The sequence below is a fragment of the Callospermophilus lateralis genome, chromosome 3, assembly GCF_048772815.1.
Source record: "Callospermophilus lateralis isolate mCalLat2 chromosome 3, mCalLat2.hap1, whole genome shotgun sequence".
Taxonomy (NCBI): domain Eukaryota; kingdom Metazoa; phylum Chordata; class Mammalia; order Rodentia; family Sciuridae; genus Callospermophilus; species Callospermophilus lateralis.
Window position 1 is genome coordinate 151,061,370 of NC_135307.1, and position 15,970 is coordinate 151,077,339.

Below are 15,970 nucleotides of genomic sequence, written 5' to 3' on the forward strand. Positions count from 1 at the left end.
ACACCCATAAATCAAAGGCATTTCTGCATATTAATGACAAATCCTCTGAGAAGGAAATGAGGAAAAACTATCCCATTTACAATAGCCTCAAAAAAAAAAAAAACTTGGGAATCAACCTAATGAAAGAGGTGAAAGATCTACACAATGAAAACTACAGGACCCTAAAGAAAGAAATCAAAGAATACTTTGGAAGGTGGAAAGATCTACCTAGCTCTTGGATAGGCAGAATTAATATTATCAGAATGACCAGGGCTGGGGATGTGGCTCAAGCGGTAGTGCGCTCACCTGGCATGCATGCGGCCCAGGTTCGATCCTCAGCACCACATACAAACAAAGATGTTGTGCACGCCGATAACTAAAAAATAAATATTAAAAATATTCTCTCTCTCTCTGCCTCTCTGCCTCTCTCTACCTCTCTCTCTTTAAAAAAAAAAAAAAAAAAGAATGACCATACTATCAAAAGCACTATACAGATTTAATGCAATTCTGATCAAAATCCTAGTGTCATTCCTCATAGAAATAGTCATGAAATTCATCTGAAAAAATAAGAGACCCAAAATAGCTAAAGCAATCCTTAGCAGGAAGAGTAAAGCAGGTGGCATCACTGTATCTTAAACTATACTACAGAGCAATAGTAACAAAAACAGCATGGCACTGGCACCAAAACAGACCAGTAGACCAATGGTACAGAATGGAGGACACAGAGACTAACCTATGAAATTACAATTATCTTATATTAGACAAAGGTGCCAAAAACATCACTGGAGAAAAGATACCCTTTTCAACAAATAGAGCTGGGAAAACCGGAAATCTATATGCACCCCTATCTCTTACCATGCACAAAACTCAAAACTCAAAGTGGATCAAGGACCTAGGAATTAAACCAGTGACTCTGCATCTAATAGAGGAAAAAGAAGTCCCTAATCTTCATCATGTGGGATTAGGCCCCAACTTCCTTAATAAGACTCCTATAGTGCAAAAATTAAAACCAAGAATCAATAAATGGGATGGATTCAAACCAAAAAGTTTCTTCTGAGCAAAAGATACAATCTGTGAGCTGAACAGAGGGCCTACATCCTGGGAGCAAATTTTTACCTCTCACACATCAGATACAGCACTAATCTCTAGGGTATATAAAGAACTCAAAAAGCTAAGCATCAAAGAAACAAAAAACAAAAACAAAAACCAAATAACCCAATCAATAAATGAGCCAAGGACCTGAATAGACACTTCTCAGAAGATGATATACAATCAATCAACAAATATATGAAAAAATGCTTATCATCTCTAGTAATCAGAGAAATGAAAATCAAAACTACTCTAAGAGATCATCTCACTCCAGTCAGAATGGCAGCTATTATGAAGACAAACAACATTAAGTGTTGGCGAGGATAGGGGGAAAAAGGTACACTTTTACATTGCTGGTGGGACTGCAAATTGGTGCAGATAATATGGAAAGCAGTATGGAGATTCCTTGGAAATCTGGGAATAGAACCACCATTTGACCCATATATCCCTTTCCTTGTTCTATACGCAAAGGACTTAAAAACAGCATACTACAGGGACACAGACACATCAATGTTTATAGTAGCACAATTCACAATAGCTAAACTGTGGAACCAGCCTAGATGCCCCCCAAAATGTGGCATTTATACAATGGAATATTACTCAGCAATAAAAGAGAATAAAATCATGGCATTTGCAGATAAATGGAGGACATGATTTTGAGAAAAAGGAAAAAGAAGGTTTATTGCTTTTCGAGAAAAGAAGAAATACAGGGGACTCTTGTCTCAAAGGCAGCGATTCTGCCCTTCAGCACTTCAGCACGAACAGGGTACTTCAAAGAGGTGATTCAAAGGCTACATTCAACACATTCTCTGTTCGGAGTTGTAATTTACTTGTTAATTTGGGGGCTAGTAATTCCTAAGATCTTTGGGTATCATCCCCAAAGTTTGGATGACTTAAGTTCCTGAGGTAGGTGTGTCCTCAGAGACAGATAAAGAAAGATAATCCTGTTTCCCCTGAGATTAGGGAGAGGGAGAAATTAGAGAGAATCAGGGAGAGAGGAAGAGAGAGAAACATGTCCATTTAAAAAGTAAATTTCAGTGGCAGAGCAGAAAGGGCTATATTCAAAGCATGAAGTGGATCGCTATTACAGTCCCAGGCTTCTCTTGTCTCTTTGGGATGGGTTACTGGTTGGCTGGGTTTGCCTTTCCCACTTTCTAACAGAGGAAACTGAAATTGGCGGTACTTAGAGTTGAATGCTTGGGACAAACTGGGCAAGTCCTTTCTGGGGCTGGTCCACAATAGACATTTGCCAGGGGACCTGCACTGCCTTCTTTCCCTGCCATCCCCTTGGCTTCCCCTGGGTGTGGAGCCTGTGGGAAAGCAGGCTGAATTGAGGTCTGACCTGATCTGGACAGAGAGGCTCAGCCTCTCCTCTAGCACTCCCTAGCAGCACTGCAGGGCAATACTCTGGGAGTAACTGGGGAGCTAGATTCTGAGATCAAATTTAAATGGCTGCAAATCAGCAGCACGGTTCCTAGGGCTTTGTCAAAAATGCAAATACCAGGTGGGTTAAATTAGACCCTTAGGGGTCAAGAATTAGGCAAAGTACAAATCCAAGGCCAAATCTGACCCAGCCTGTTTTGTAAATAAAGTTTTCCTGGAACACAACCACACTCATGGGTTCAGGCCTGTCTTGCTGCTTTGACACTTTGGTGGCACTGCAGTTGAGACAGGGACCATAAAGCTCACATGCTTCATCTGGTTCTTTGCAGAGACACTTTGCTGACACTGCACCACTGATTCTCAGCCTTGGCTGCACACTGAGATCATCTGGGGACTTAAAAACAATACTGATACCGGATGCCCTGACAGAGATCCTGGTTTCATTGGTCTGTGGTATGGCCTGGATACTGGAATCTGGAAAACTCCCCAGGGGATTCTAGTGTGCAGCCAAGGCTCTAAGACCTGTGCTGTTTTTCAAGGTTTCTAATCTATTTAGCCCGCTTTGCTTCCATGCCTAGCCCTGCACCCTGTCCTGGACGAGAGCTGGGAAATGAAATTTCCTTTTCTCAGAATTTTTCTCGTTCTGAAGTGTGGTGTGAGTTTAGGATTCACACTCCTTTCCTGTCTCTTGGTTTTGTTGGCCCACTGTGGTTTGGTCCGGCTGGGCCAGGTATCTTTCTAAGGGGCTGATGGGGCTGCTTTTCAGGACTCTGTTGATGCTGGTGGAAACACTGTTCCTGTATAGCTTTTCTTTTCCAGGTTCCAGCACACAGTGGACTAGAAATCAGAAGAGCTGGAAGTTGGGAATGGGCCATGATATACTAGCCAGGGAAACTGGACTGGCTAGGGCTAGGGCTTCCTAAGCATATACTGAGTGCAGCAGGGCCTTTATGAGGAATCTCCAATTTCTAATACTGTGTTTGTGTTCACACCTTTAAAGACTATCTTTTTTTATTGTGTACGAAAGAAAAATATTCAGTGCATGAAATACATAAGCTTATCATTGATCAAATATGAGAAAATCTTTCACCACTCAGACAGAATTTCTGTTAACATCTTGGCACATGCCCTACTAGTTTTTATGTCAAACATGGAACTCTGAACAAAATCAAGTCACTTTGCAGCAGCTCTGTGGGGCTGGTGGAGTGGAAAATACCCTTTTAGCATCTCAAGAAGCAGAGTCAGGGCTTTCATTTCAAATGTGAAGGTGGAATAGACTGTTATTTATGTGGGTGGATATATAACTTTGGGAGATATGAACCTGCTTACTCACGGTTCAATATTCTCTGGGGATTGTGCTAACTGCAGATTCTGATGCTGTTGCACTGAGCTGGATCTGCGATTCTGCATGTTTGGCCAGTTCCTGGGAGCCATATTTGAATTCTAAGGTTGTCTTAGTCCATTTTCTGTTTCTATAACAGAATACCCAAGGTTGGACAATTATTAAGAAAATAGTTTTTTTTTTTTTTTTGACTTTTGATTCTGGGGGTTTGGAAGTCCAAGATCTGGTGGCAGCAGTCAGAGTGGCAGAAAATCTGAATAAACCCTCTAGATTAATTGCTTTTTTTTTTTTTTTTTGGTATCGGGGATTGAACTCAGGGGCACTCAGCCACTGAGCCCCTCAGCCACTGAGTTACATCCCCAGCCCTATTTTATATTTTTATTTAGAGACAGGGTCTTACTGAGTTGCTTAGTACCTCACTTTTGCTGAGGCTTTGAACTCAAGATGCTCCTGTTCATTGGCTTTTAATTGACTTTTAAAATCCTTAATTCTGGAAGCTATGCAGCTGAGACTCCTGCTAGCTTTAGATGACATCTCTGACATGTGGGTCTTGATGACAACAAGTTCCTACATTACCTTTCAGGGACTTGTAGGCTTCTCTTGTCAAAACCATCGACCCTTCACTTGGGCCTGAGCAGGTATCCGAAGTGTGACGTTTTAATGTCAGGTCTGAAAACTCCACCCTTAGATGATGTTAGTGCTGCCATTTTCTGAACCTGTGTCCCATGAGGAGACATGAAGCCTGATTATGCATGCACAGGCCAAGGATCACTTCACCTCTAATTACCTTTGCCCATCCCTTAAATAGCCCCTAACCCTATCCTGGGTTTGAAACTTAGGTCCCCCACTTCTGTGTGCATACACACACACACACACACACACACACACACACACACACAGTGGAAAGGTATCATTTGGGAAGGTATAGTTTATGCCCCTGGTGGGCTTGGGCAGGTTGAGATACGAAGCCCCAAGTTCTAGCTGAGATAGACATCTGGGCCCAGATGAGTCATATGCTGCTGCTGCTGCTGCTGCTGGGGTCCCACAGTTCTTACTGATGCAAGAAGGCAAGGTGAAGGTGCCCCACCTCCATGCCCCCTCCTGCACCCCACTAGCTGCCCTGCAGGATGACTTTCCAAAGGTGCAGCTCTGTAGGCTGCTTCACCAACAAGGCTGCAAAAGTCTTTTCTCCATCAAAATACATTTCCCCAGAGAACATAATTATGCTGCCAAAATTACTCCATGAAGCTTAGGGATAAGATGAAGAGCACACGAAATGAAATGAGGCAGTTTTATCTTGAAAAAAATCTGAAGAACTTGAAACAGCTTAAATGCACAGCTGGCGAAGCAGCTCCCAAGTCTGGGAAATTAGAGCGATTTCATTATTAATATTATTTCCTTTCAGTGTATTAGCAGCTTTCCTTGTGGTAGGTGGCATGGGTGAAAAATGGTTGCCTTTTCTTACGTTTGATGGTGACTGTTTTTCAGCCTATTTGGGGGTAGAGCAACCCTCTTCCCCTGCCTGCCCTGGTTTCTGCAGCACCTTCCTAGGAAGGACTCAGATTCTGGGGAGCAGGTGTGATGCTCCAAGGACTGAACCAAGCAACCTACTCTTGCTCTCCCAGCCTCAGCTGAGGACCCCAAGCCTTGTCCTCTGCCTCCTGTTCTCCTTGGTGAAAAGAGGCTTAGGTTAGAAGATATATGGGTTTAGCAGTTAGCCAACTCTGAATCTGAATCCAAGACTCTTTATTTTCTAATGGGGTGATCTTGGGTAGCACATGCCATCTCTCTGAGCTTCAGGATTCTCATCCCTAGACATGGATTGCAGCATTACTGTTGGAAGCACCAGAGAGCGACTTTGGCATTCGAAGTGCCTGATTCCAGGAGAGCTGGGGGAGTGCAGGGATTCCTCCCAGAGCTTCGGGGTTCAGAGTTCAGCTGTGAACCAAGTTCAGGTTTTCCTTGTCTTCTAATAGATGGGTCATGAAGTCCTGGATGGGGCAAATTCTGCCCACAGAGAGATGTGAAAACTGTTCTTGGGAGTCATGTTGGGGTAAATCACTGAAGACTGTGGACTGCTGATTTTCCTAGGTGCTGACCCAGCTTCTTTTTGGGATTTTCTTTGTCCTGTTCATAACTTTCAGGGAAGTCTTTGGATCCAATAAGAGGCATCAATCACTCTGAAGGGATTACAAATGGAATGAGGTTTTTATTCTTAAACCGATATTGATTTTTAAGATCATGAAATATTTTAAACATACAGAAAAGCACCAAAGCACAATAGTGAGCACCTGTACACTTGCTGCATAGATTTTCAAAGTTCCAATGTTTGTAACTGTTCTGGAACAACTTGGTCCTAGTATATGAGAACTCCAAGGTGCTGTGAGACCTAAGCAAAGAGATGGGCAGGCCTAGTATTGCACAGGGTATGGTTTTTGGGGGACTTACTGACTGAAGCATGGTCCTGGGTAGCACCAAGACCAAGTGGGTCCTTGCAATTTGGGTCAGAAGGAGGGATATATTCATTGTCTAGGACAAACATGACTTCATCTTGACAGGAATGAACCTGGTTTATCTTTAGCTGATATCAGACTCAGGCACATACTTGTAAATGTCTGCATACCCCTAAGATTATTTTGTCCATTTAACATTTGATGGACTATGCATGAAAGACCAACTAGGGTTACTCTTGGGCAGTCTTGGTGGTTATGAGTCAAGATGGCTATAGTCATGTCAAGCTCCATATAATTTATGCCCTTTACTTCAGATAATTTAGTTTTTAAAGAAGCAAAACATTATAGGCTCAGTTGAAAGCCATTGCTGTATTTCCTCTCATTCTTTTGCTCTCTCTGTTCCAACCAGGCACACCATTCAGAATTAGATATTCAATCTTTATATTAATTTTTAAATATCATTATTGTTTGTGTGGCCACAAACAATGGATGTTTTGGGTTTAAAGTTTAAAGGGAGGCTATTATACAGTTGCTATTCTGAAGCTCATTTTCTTTCATTCAACATGAAGTTTTCAAAAAATCTTCTAATGTTCATACATGTAACCATCTGACAATTTCTTCCACAGTCCTGTGTGTTTCCAGTCTTTCATTTCCATAATCAGAGCTCTAACTTAGGTCTTTATGGGCACAGGTGAGATTCTCCAGGGTATTGCCGGGAAACAGGATTTCTGGTTGAAATAAATGAGAACTAACAACCTTTCTAGCCAAAGACAAATGGTCTCCTTGTTGGTCGTGTTACCCAACCATGCCCTTTTTGCCCACCATGCAGTATGCCAACCATCAAAACACAGAGTTCTGAAAAAGGGAAAATTTTTTTCCTAAGGTGGCCAGATGTGAAAAAGTAAGAGTTCCAAATCTCAGACCTGCCTCCTTGAAGGTAGGTTTTAAAGGTAAAATTTATGAGATAGAGAAGCAGGGTAGTCTGAGGCATGGGGAAAGGTGATTTGAGGCCAGGAAAAAGTAAAGTAATTGATGATTTGTGCATGCTTAATCACACTTCACAGCTCTTCATAGGATGTATATTCAGAAGAGGGCATTAGCATACTCTGAAGGTGAAGATTTTGGCCTTTTGACATCAAAAGATCATTTATCTGACACTTGCACAAGCCCAAATGAAGGGTCAGTGGTTCCAACCAGTTTGAGCTATGTCTAAGTTCCTGAGAAACAACTTGAGCAATTATGATCCATCATAACCCGTATGTCGGAGGTTTTACCATAGCAAAGCTAATGAAAGTTTTAGGTGACCTCTAAAAGTGTTGGTGAAATAAGTAACTAAGAACAAATGAAGCTAGAGGGTTTATTCAGGGTTTCCCTGTTTAAGTTATACTGGTTACTGTTCCTACTAGCAAAAGCTCCCTTCACTTTACTGTCTTGAGCATTCTTGAGATGTTCAGATTTCCATTTTTTAAGCATTTTTCCCCCCAATCTAGTTCATGTGAAATAGTAATATTTGCATTTCCCTGATTAATGATAAATTTAAGCCCATTTTCAATTGTTTGCTGACCATTTGGATTTCTTTTTCTGTGAAATACAAATTCACATATTTTTCTACCAGGTTGTTTATATTTTTCAGTGTTTTAGACAACTTTTTTTTTTTTTTTTTGCCTCTGTGACCAGAAAATCTGACAAGAACAACACAGAGGAGGAAAAATTTATTTGGAGCTCACGGTCTCAGTCCATAGGCAGGCGACTCCATTGCTCTGGGGCTGAGGTGAGGCAGAACATCATTGTGGAAGAGTGTGGCAGAGGAATGCTGCTCAGGACATAGCAAAAAGGCAGCAGAAAGAGCTTTGCTCACCAGGGACAAAATACAAACCCCCAAAGCATACCCCAGTGACCAACCTCCTCCAACCATACCTTATCTGCCTACAGTAACCACCCAGTTAATCCCTATCAATTGATTAATTCACCGATCAGGCCACACCTCTCATAATCCAATCATTTACCTCTGAAAACTCCTGCATTGTCTCACAGATTAACTTTTAGGGGAACATATCTAAACCATAGCATTAATATTTTTAAGGAGTTATTTACAAATATGGCTTTAATTCTTCTTAAAAATAAATCTTTCAAATCTCCTAGTGTGTGCCTTATCTTTCCCATCTTTTAAATAACAGCAGCAAATGTACCAGTATGTAATCTCTATTTCTCTCTCTCTCTCTCTCTCACTGGGAATTGAACCCAATGATGCTTTTCATTGGAGCTACATTCCTAGGAAAAAATCATTAAAAAATTTAAGACAAGGTCTTGCTAAGTTTCGGAGCCTGACCTCAGGTAGCTGGGATTACAGGCACCACCATACCCAGCATAGATTTTTTTGTATGTGTGTGTGTTTGTGTGTTGCTGGGAATTGAACCCAGGGTCTCCCACATGCTTGGCAAGTGCTCTATCACTGAGCTACATTCCCAGTCCTCAGTATGTAACCTCTTGTTTTGTTTAGGAGCTTTGCTCTTCTACAAAATCATAAAGATATTTCTTATCTTATAGATAATAAGATCATAAAGCTCCTAAACTTTCCTTGGTGCTACCATTCCCATTTAGGTCCCTATCCATCTGGAACTGGTTTTGTATAGGGCAGGAGGCAGGGACCTACGTCCACTCTTCCATTGTGCTCATCAGTTAACCCAGTCTTGCTTCTCTCTCCCTTTGTCTCAAACTTTGCCTTTGCCTTGTGCTAAGTTGCAAATACATGGGTCTGTTTCTGGGCTCCACATTCTGTTCTGTTCCTTATTGTTTATTGTGTTCGTTTTTGTGGCTTTATAATAAGTCTTGATATCAGGTAAAGCAAGTTTTCCCTTGAGCTTTTTCTCCTCAGAAACATCTGGGCTCTCCTAAGCCCCTTTACCCTTCCATGTACATTTTAGAATCAACTTGTTAATTTCTACAAAACAATCTTTTGGAGATTTTGATTGGATTACATTAAATCAGTTGCTAATTGTGAGGGACTGACGACATTACATTTCTAGCATTCCTATCCATAGATTTTCATGTACTCAGGCCTCTTTAATGTCTCTCTTAATACATTTTATGCATTTTCCCCTTATAAAATTTCATATCTTTCATTAGGCTTATTTTTTATGCACCTTTAAAAATTTGTTTTTACCTTTTAATTGCTATTTTTCAAATTTTCTATTTCTTTAAGTTTCTAGAAATGCAATTGATTTTTGAATGTGATCTTATTATCTATGGACTTTGCTAAACTCTAAGTCTAGTAATTTACCTGTCACTGTTCTTTTTCTTGGGTTTTCTATGTAGACAATTAAATCAATTGTAAATGACAAAATTGTTTCCTCCTTTCTAATTCTTATATACTTAAAAAAGAATTTTACTTGTCTTCTTGTGCTGGCTAAGCTCCTCCAACATGATGTCGAATAGAAATTGTGAATGTAGATGTTCTTGTCATGTTTGGATTCTATCACGTTTACATTGTGCATGAGGTTTGCTCAAGTCTTTTTATAGATATCCCGATTAGATTGAGCAAATGTATTTCTATTCCTAATTTTCTAAGAGTTTTAAAAATTTTTTAAATTGAAGGTCTTCCCCCCCCCCATCCCCGCCCAGTTTTTAATTTTGGCAACATACACATAACATAAAATTTACTATCTTAACCATTTGTAAGTGTTCAGTTCAGTGGTATTGAACACCTTCAAAGTATTATGCAGCTATTGTTGCCATCCATCTCCAGAAATCCTTCATTTTACAGAATGGAAATTATGTATCTATTAAACAATAACTCCTCATTCAATCTTCCCCCCAGTCCCTGGCATCTACCATTCTTCTTTCTGTTTATTTTATTTTTACTACTTTACACATTTCATATAATAAAATTATATAGTTTTTATTTTTCTTTTTGTGATGGACTTATTTCACTTAGCATAATATCTTCTCCAAGGTTCATTTATGTAGTATTTGTCAGAATTTCCTTCCTTTTTTCAGGTCAAATAATATTTCATTTTTTTGTGATAAAAAATTTTGCTTATGCATTCATTCATTGATGGACACGTGGGGTTTTTTCCCTCACATTTTAGCTATTGTTCATAATGCTGCTATGAATATGGGCATGCAGATATTTTTTTTAGACCCTGCTTTCAATTCTTTTGATTATATGTCCAATAGTGGAATTGCTGGATCATATGGTAATTACATGTTTTATTTTTTGAATAAAAAAACTGCCATGTTGTTTTCCATGTTTGTTCCATTCTGCATTTCTACCAGCAGTGCACAGGGGTTCTAATTTTCCCACATCCTCACCAACTCTTGTTATTTTCTGTTTTTTATTTTTTTTAAAGTGATCTTGAATATCTTTTCATCTGCTTATTGGTTATTTGTACATCTTCTTTGAAGAAAAGTCTATTAAAATTCTTTGCCCATTAAAAAAAATTGTTGTTTTCGTTAAGTTTTAGGAGTTCTCTATGCATTCTGAATATCTGATAATCCCATATCAGATATATATGCAAACATTTCCCCCCATTCTGGTGGGTTGCCTTTTTATTTTATTGATGGTATCTTTTGATGCACCAAATTTTAAAATTTTTACAAAGTCCAATTGATCTATTTTTTCTTTTTTTTATCTGTGCCTTTGATGTCATATCTAAAATTGTCAAATCCAATTTTGTGAAGACTTTGCCCTGTTTTCTTCTAAGAGTTGTATAGTTTTACTTCTCACATCGAAGTCTTTGATCTATGTTGAGTTAATTTTTGTATGTAATATTAGGTAAGGGTCTAGCCTCATTATTTTGCATACGAATCTCTAATTTTTCTGGCGCCATTTATTGGAAAGTCTGCTTTCCTCCTTTGAATGGTCTTAGCATCCTTGTTGAGAATTATCTGACCATATTTGTAGTGGCTTAGTTTGGCTTCTCTATTCAATTCCATTGGTCTAGATGTCTGTCCTTATGCAGATATCACATTGTATGGATTACTGCATCTATGAAAGTAAATTTTGAAACCTAGAAAATTGAGTTCTCCAACTTTGTTATTGTTTTTTTCAGCACTGTGTTAATAATTCATGTTCCTTTGAGATTGCTTGTGAATTTTAGGATGCATTTTTTGAGTTCTGCAAAAATAATTGGAATTTTGATAGAGATTGCATCAAATCTGTAGATTACTTTGTGTAATATTGAAATCTTAAAAAATTAAGTTTGCTAATTCATGAACATGAAATGTCTCTTCATTTGTTCATTTCTACTTTGATTTTTTCAGAAAGGTTTTATAAGTTTCCAGTATAAACTGTAGCATATGAAAATCAATCTGTGTAATACATCACATTATAGGACAAAAACCATACAATCCTCTTAACTGATGCAAAAAAAGGAAAAAGTCTTTGACAAAATTCAGTACCCTTTCATGATTATAAAAACCTCAAAAACTAGGATTAGAAGGAAACTTTTAACATAATGAAAGTCAAATGTTAAAACTCTACAGCAGACATCATACTTGATGGTGAAAATGGAAAAATTAAAAAAAAATCTTCATTTTATATTAGGAATAAGACAAAGATGTCGGTTCTCAGTTCATCTGTTCAACACTGCTGGAATTCCTTGTCAGAGCAATTAGGCATGAAAATAAACATAGCAAATCTAAGTTGTAAAAAAGGAAGTAAAATGATCTCTATTCACAGAAAACGTGATCTTATATGTGGGAAACCCTAACAATTACACACACAAAAAATATTGTTAAAACTCATAAGTTGGGCTGGGGATGGGGCTCAAGCGGTAGCGTGCTCGCCTGGCATGCGTGCGGCCCGGGTTCGATCCTCAGCACCACATACAAAGATGTTGTGTCCACCAAAAACTAAAAAATAAATAAATAAATTATCTCTCTCTCTCTCTCTCTCTCTCTCTCTCTCTCTCTCTCTAATAAAACAAACAAACAAACAAAAACCCTCATAAGTTAATTCAGTGAAGTAATAAAATATAAACTTTACACTGAGATCAATGACATTTTTGTATACTAGACACAATGTAAACCTGTCCATGACAACGTTTCATATTTGTCCCTACTTTTGGGTTATTGTAGTGTCAAATTTCACAGCCCAGATTCCTGCATCAGCTTTATAAGGCAGGAAACACAACACATCCCTCTTTTAGGTTATGAGATTCATGTATAAATCTCTCCAACACAAGAAGGCACTCTTCCTTTGCTATGCCCACCACACTGTCAGTGATAATGGGAAAGAAGTGAGTCCCCAGTGCAGCTCTCACAGATCTCTAGTGTTGGTCTCTGCTGTTTTAGAACTGAACGATGTGTTAACCACTGTGGTCTCGCGGCACTTCCTCAGGACCTCTTCACAGAATTTATCTTACGCTCCAGCAGTGCTCAAGAGAGGTCAGGAGTTAAGAGACCTTCCTGGATTTCATCAGTTTCATGTCCATCCAGAGGTGTGTTTTTTTTTCCAAGGAGAATCCAAATCAAGAGTCAAAGACTTTCAGTATTTTTTGTTCTCCTTCTCTTCAATGGTTAACAGAGAAATATCTTCCTCCTTCTCATTATCCCCTTCTGCACAGATACATTCTTCTGAACATTGCTGTAATTTCTCTATGTTTTTTTTTTCTGTTCAGAAGTTTCATCATTTTTTTTTTTCTGTTTCAGTGTCCTGATTTCATTTTCACTCAATTCTTTTTTTTTCTGTGTCTACTATGTGGTTTGTTCAAATGACTGGCAAGATCAAATACTGTTGATACTGCATCATGTTGAATAACTGTCCTATGAGGACTAATTCCACAGATCACAGAGTTCTTAAAGGGTTTGACACATAGTTGATCACGTTTATTTAGTTGATCAGGTGCTTTATCTTCTAAGTCAGCTCTTCTACAACTATCTATCTACTCCTGGTATCTGGATGGATCCCAGGGAAACCAGAAAGCCAGGTGGGGGCTGCGTGCCCTTCTGTATGCGGTTGGGGGAGTGCAGAAGTCTGGCTCCTCACCTGACCACCCCACAGGCCCAGTGCTATCCCCTGTGCCTCATCAGGTACCCACATGCCCTGTTTAGACCCAGGAGGGGAGCCAGGCCAGCCAGCAGGCTAGGCAGGGTCTTCACATGTGGGGATAGGGATGGTGATGTTGTTGCTTTCAAATTCAAGGATTTGATCCTCAGACGAATAATTGATTTAAAGAGTCACATAATTAGTTGGGTGTAGTGGCACATGCCTGTAATCCTAGTAATTCAGGAGGCTGAGGCAGGGAAGATCATAAGTATGAGGTCAACCTGGACAATTTCATGAGTCCTTGTATCAAAACGAAATAAAACAAAACAACAAAAGGGGCTGGATATGTAACTCAGTGTTAAAATGCCCCAGTACTCTTAAAAAAGGTCACCTAATTATTTCACATTACATGAAGCAGTGAGGGAGCCAGTGCCAGAGCTGATTCAGTGGTCCAGCACCATCATCCAGGACTCAGGCTCTGTCCATCTTTCTTCTCTGCCATCTTTGGCCTGTTGGCTTTTTGTCTTCAGGTTTGTTGCCTCATGGTTTCAAAATTGCTGCCTCAGGTCCAGGTGTTGTCTTTCATATTATCTCCCCGTATTATCATGTTCAAAATAAAAAATCAAAATAAAAAACAATCAAGTGGATAGACTGTGGGGGAGGGGATAGAGATTGCGATTGGCTTTTTATCACAGAGAAAAAAATGTCTTCTTTCAAACTTTTGGGAGATTTTTCCTAATGTCTCATTGGCCAGAAGAGGGTCAATATGCCCAACACGAATAAATATTACAAAAGGAATTGTGCTCCTAAGGATGGTTTGGACCAGTAATGATTTCTCACTACCCCCTTAGTATTGGACCATGCTTATCTAAACACCCAACAATGTTTGTTAGCCAAGAAAAGATGAAATGTCTCTCAATTAACCTCATTTACTTTACTTGTGTATAACAAACTTGGTAGGTTGATAATTATCCATAGGGGGCACTGGCCTGTGTTCAAGACCTGACTTGTGACTGTGAACTGGTTCCTGAAGGATCCCTGACTTCCAAGGAAAGGAGGCCAGTGATGCTATACAATTTATGATAGCGATATACAGGTTAGAACTAGTGTTAGACCTATTGTGTCTAAAAACAAGTGGCTGAAGACTTTGCCCCTGAGCAGAAGCAGCCCCCTTCAACCAAACGAAATTCTTTTTAGAATGTCCCAAACCTCTTACCTTTTATTTTTTGGTGCTGGGGATTGAACCAATGGTGCTTTACCACTGAACTGCATCTTAAGTACTTTTTATTTTGAGATAGGGTCTTGTTGAGATGCGTAGGCTAGCCTTGAAGTTGTGATTTATCTTATTGTTTTAGTCATCTGAGGTGTTTGGACTACAGTTATGTGCCTCTGTGCCTGGTTAGATGTCAAAACTTTAAAAGTGTTGGTTCTATTTTTAGCCTATTTGTTCACGAGGCTGGGAAGCTGGAGTCTAAAAGTCAGTGTATTTGCACAAAGACCTGAAGAATTGTCATTGATACATACAGGATTTGTGTCCATGGTGGGCCCTGGACCTCACAGAATGCATCTCATGGAAACTACAGAAATAAGAACCATTGACTGTTCTAGTTCATGTGCCAGAAGCAGCCCCTCTGGGCTGTGCCTGAGAAGACAGCTGTGGAGAGACTGAAATTCCCTAAGTCACACAGCATAGAACATTGAAGCCAGGATGCTAAGACTAAGTTGTTCTGACCCTAAATCACCAGCCCATGTTGCCTTCCACTTGCCCAACACCATAATTCTAACAGAAAAAGATCCCCACTAGTGTCAAACCCTTCTAAATAAAGTGGTGAGGAGTGGCCAGCATGCCTTGGATGAAGAGAAGGACAGAGGGGACAGTTATATCCCAGCTATGACATGCAAAGCTGGCAGTCACATCATTTTAAGAAAGGCCCCATTTAGTTTCCAGGGCTTTCTTCTTTTCATGTCACTATGTTGGCTTTTTTTGTTTTTGTTTGATTTTGGGTACTGTGAATTGAAAAACCCAGGGGTGCTTAACCACTTAGTTTTACCCCTGGTCCTTTTTGAATTTATAAATTTCGAGACAGGGTCTTGCTGAGTTGCCTAGGGCCTTGCTAAATTGCTGAGGCTGGCATTGAACTTGTGATCCTCCTCCTCAGCCTCCTGAGTCTCTGGAATTACAAGCTATTTTGGCTTTTAGTGAAAACCAGGAAATTTGATACGCAGAATTCAAGAAACAGAAACAGAAATAGAAAGCTCCACTGGCAAAGTAACTTGTTGTTTCAGGTAATTTGAGGTGCTTTGGTTCAATTTCACAAAGGGTGGTAAGCAGGTAATAAAGTGCTCTGTCCAAGAAGTCAGATCAACTGTGCTTAATTCCAGCCCTAGCACAGACAACTTATATGATCCTGGGCATCTCCAAGCCTTAGCTTCCTCATCTGTAAGATGGGTCAGTGACACTGGACTGTCTATGTCAAGCAAAGGAATGACCATTGGGCCTGCCCATTCTTGCTGTATAACCAAGCACTACAAGGCTAACTGGGAGTAGGCTGATGGGAAATGTGCTCCATATTTCTTGTGTGCTCTAGCAGACTGGCCCAGGCATGCCCTTGTAGCCCTGGAAGAAGTACCAGAAGGCAAGTAGAAACACATAAGGCCTCTAAGGACTTCTGCTTGGTGTCAGCACATTATTATTTCTCTATTCTTTTTGTCATACTCACAGATAAGGGTAGGGAA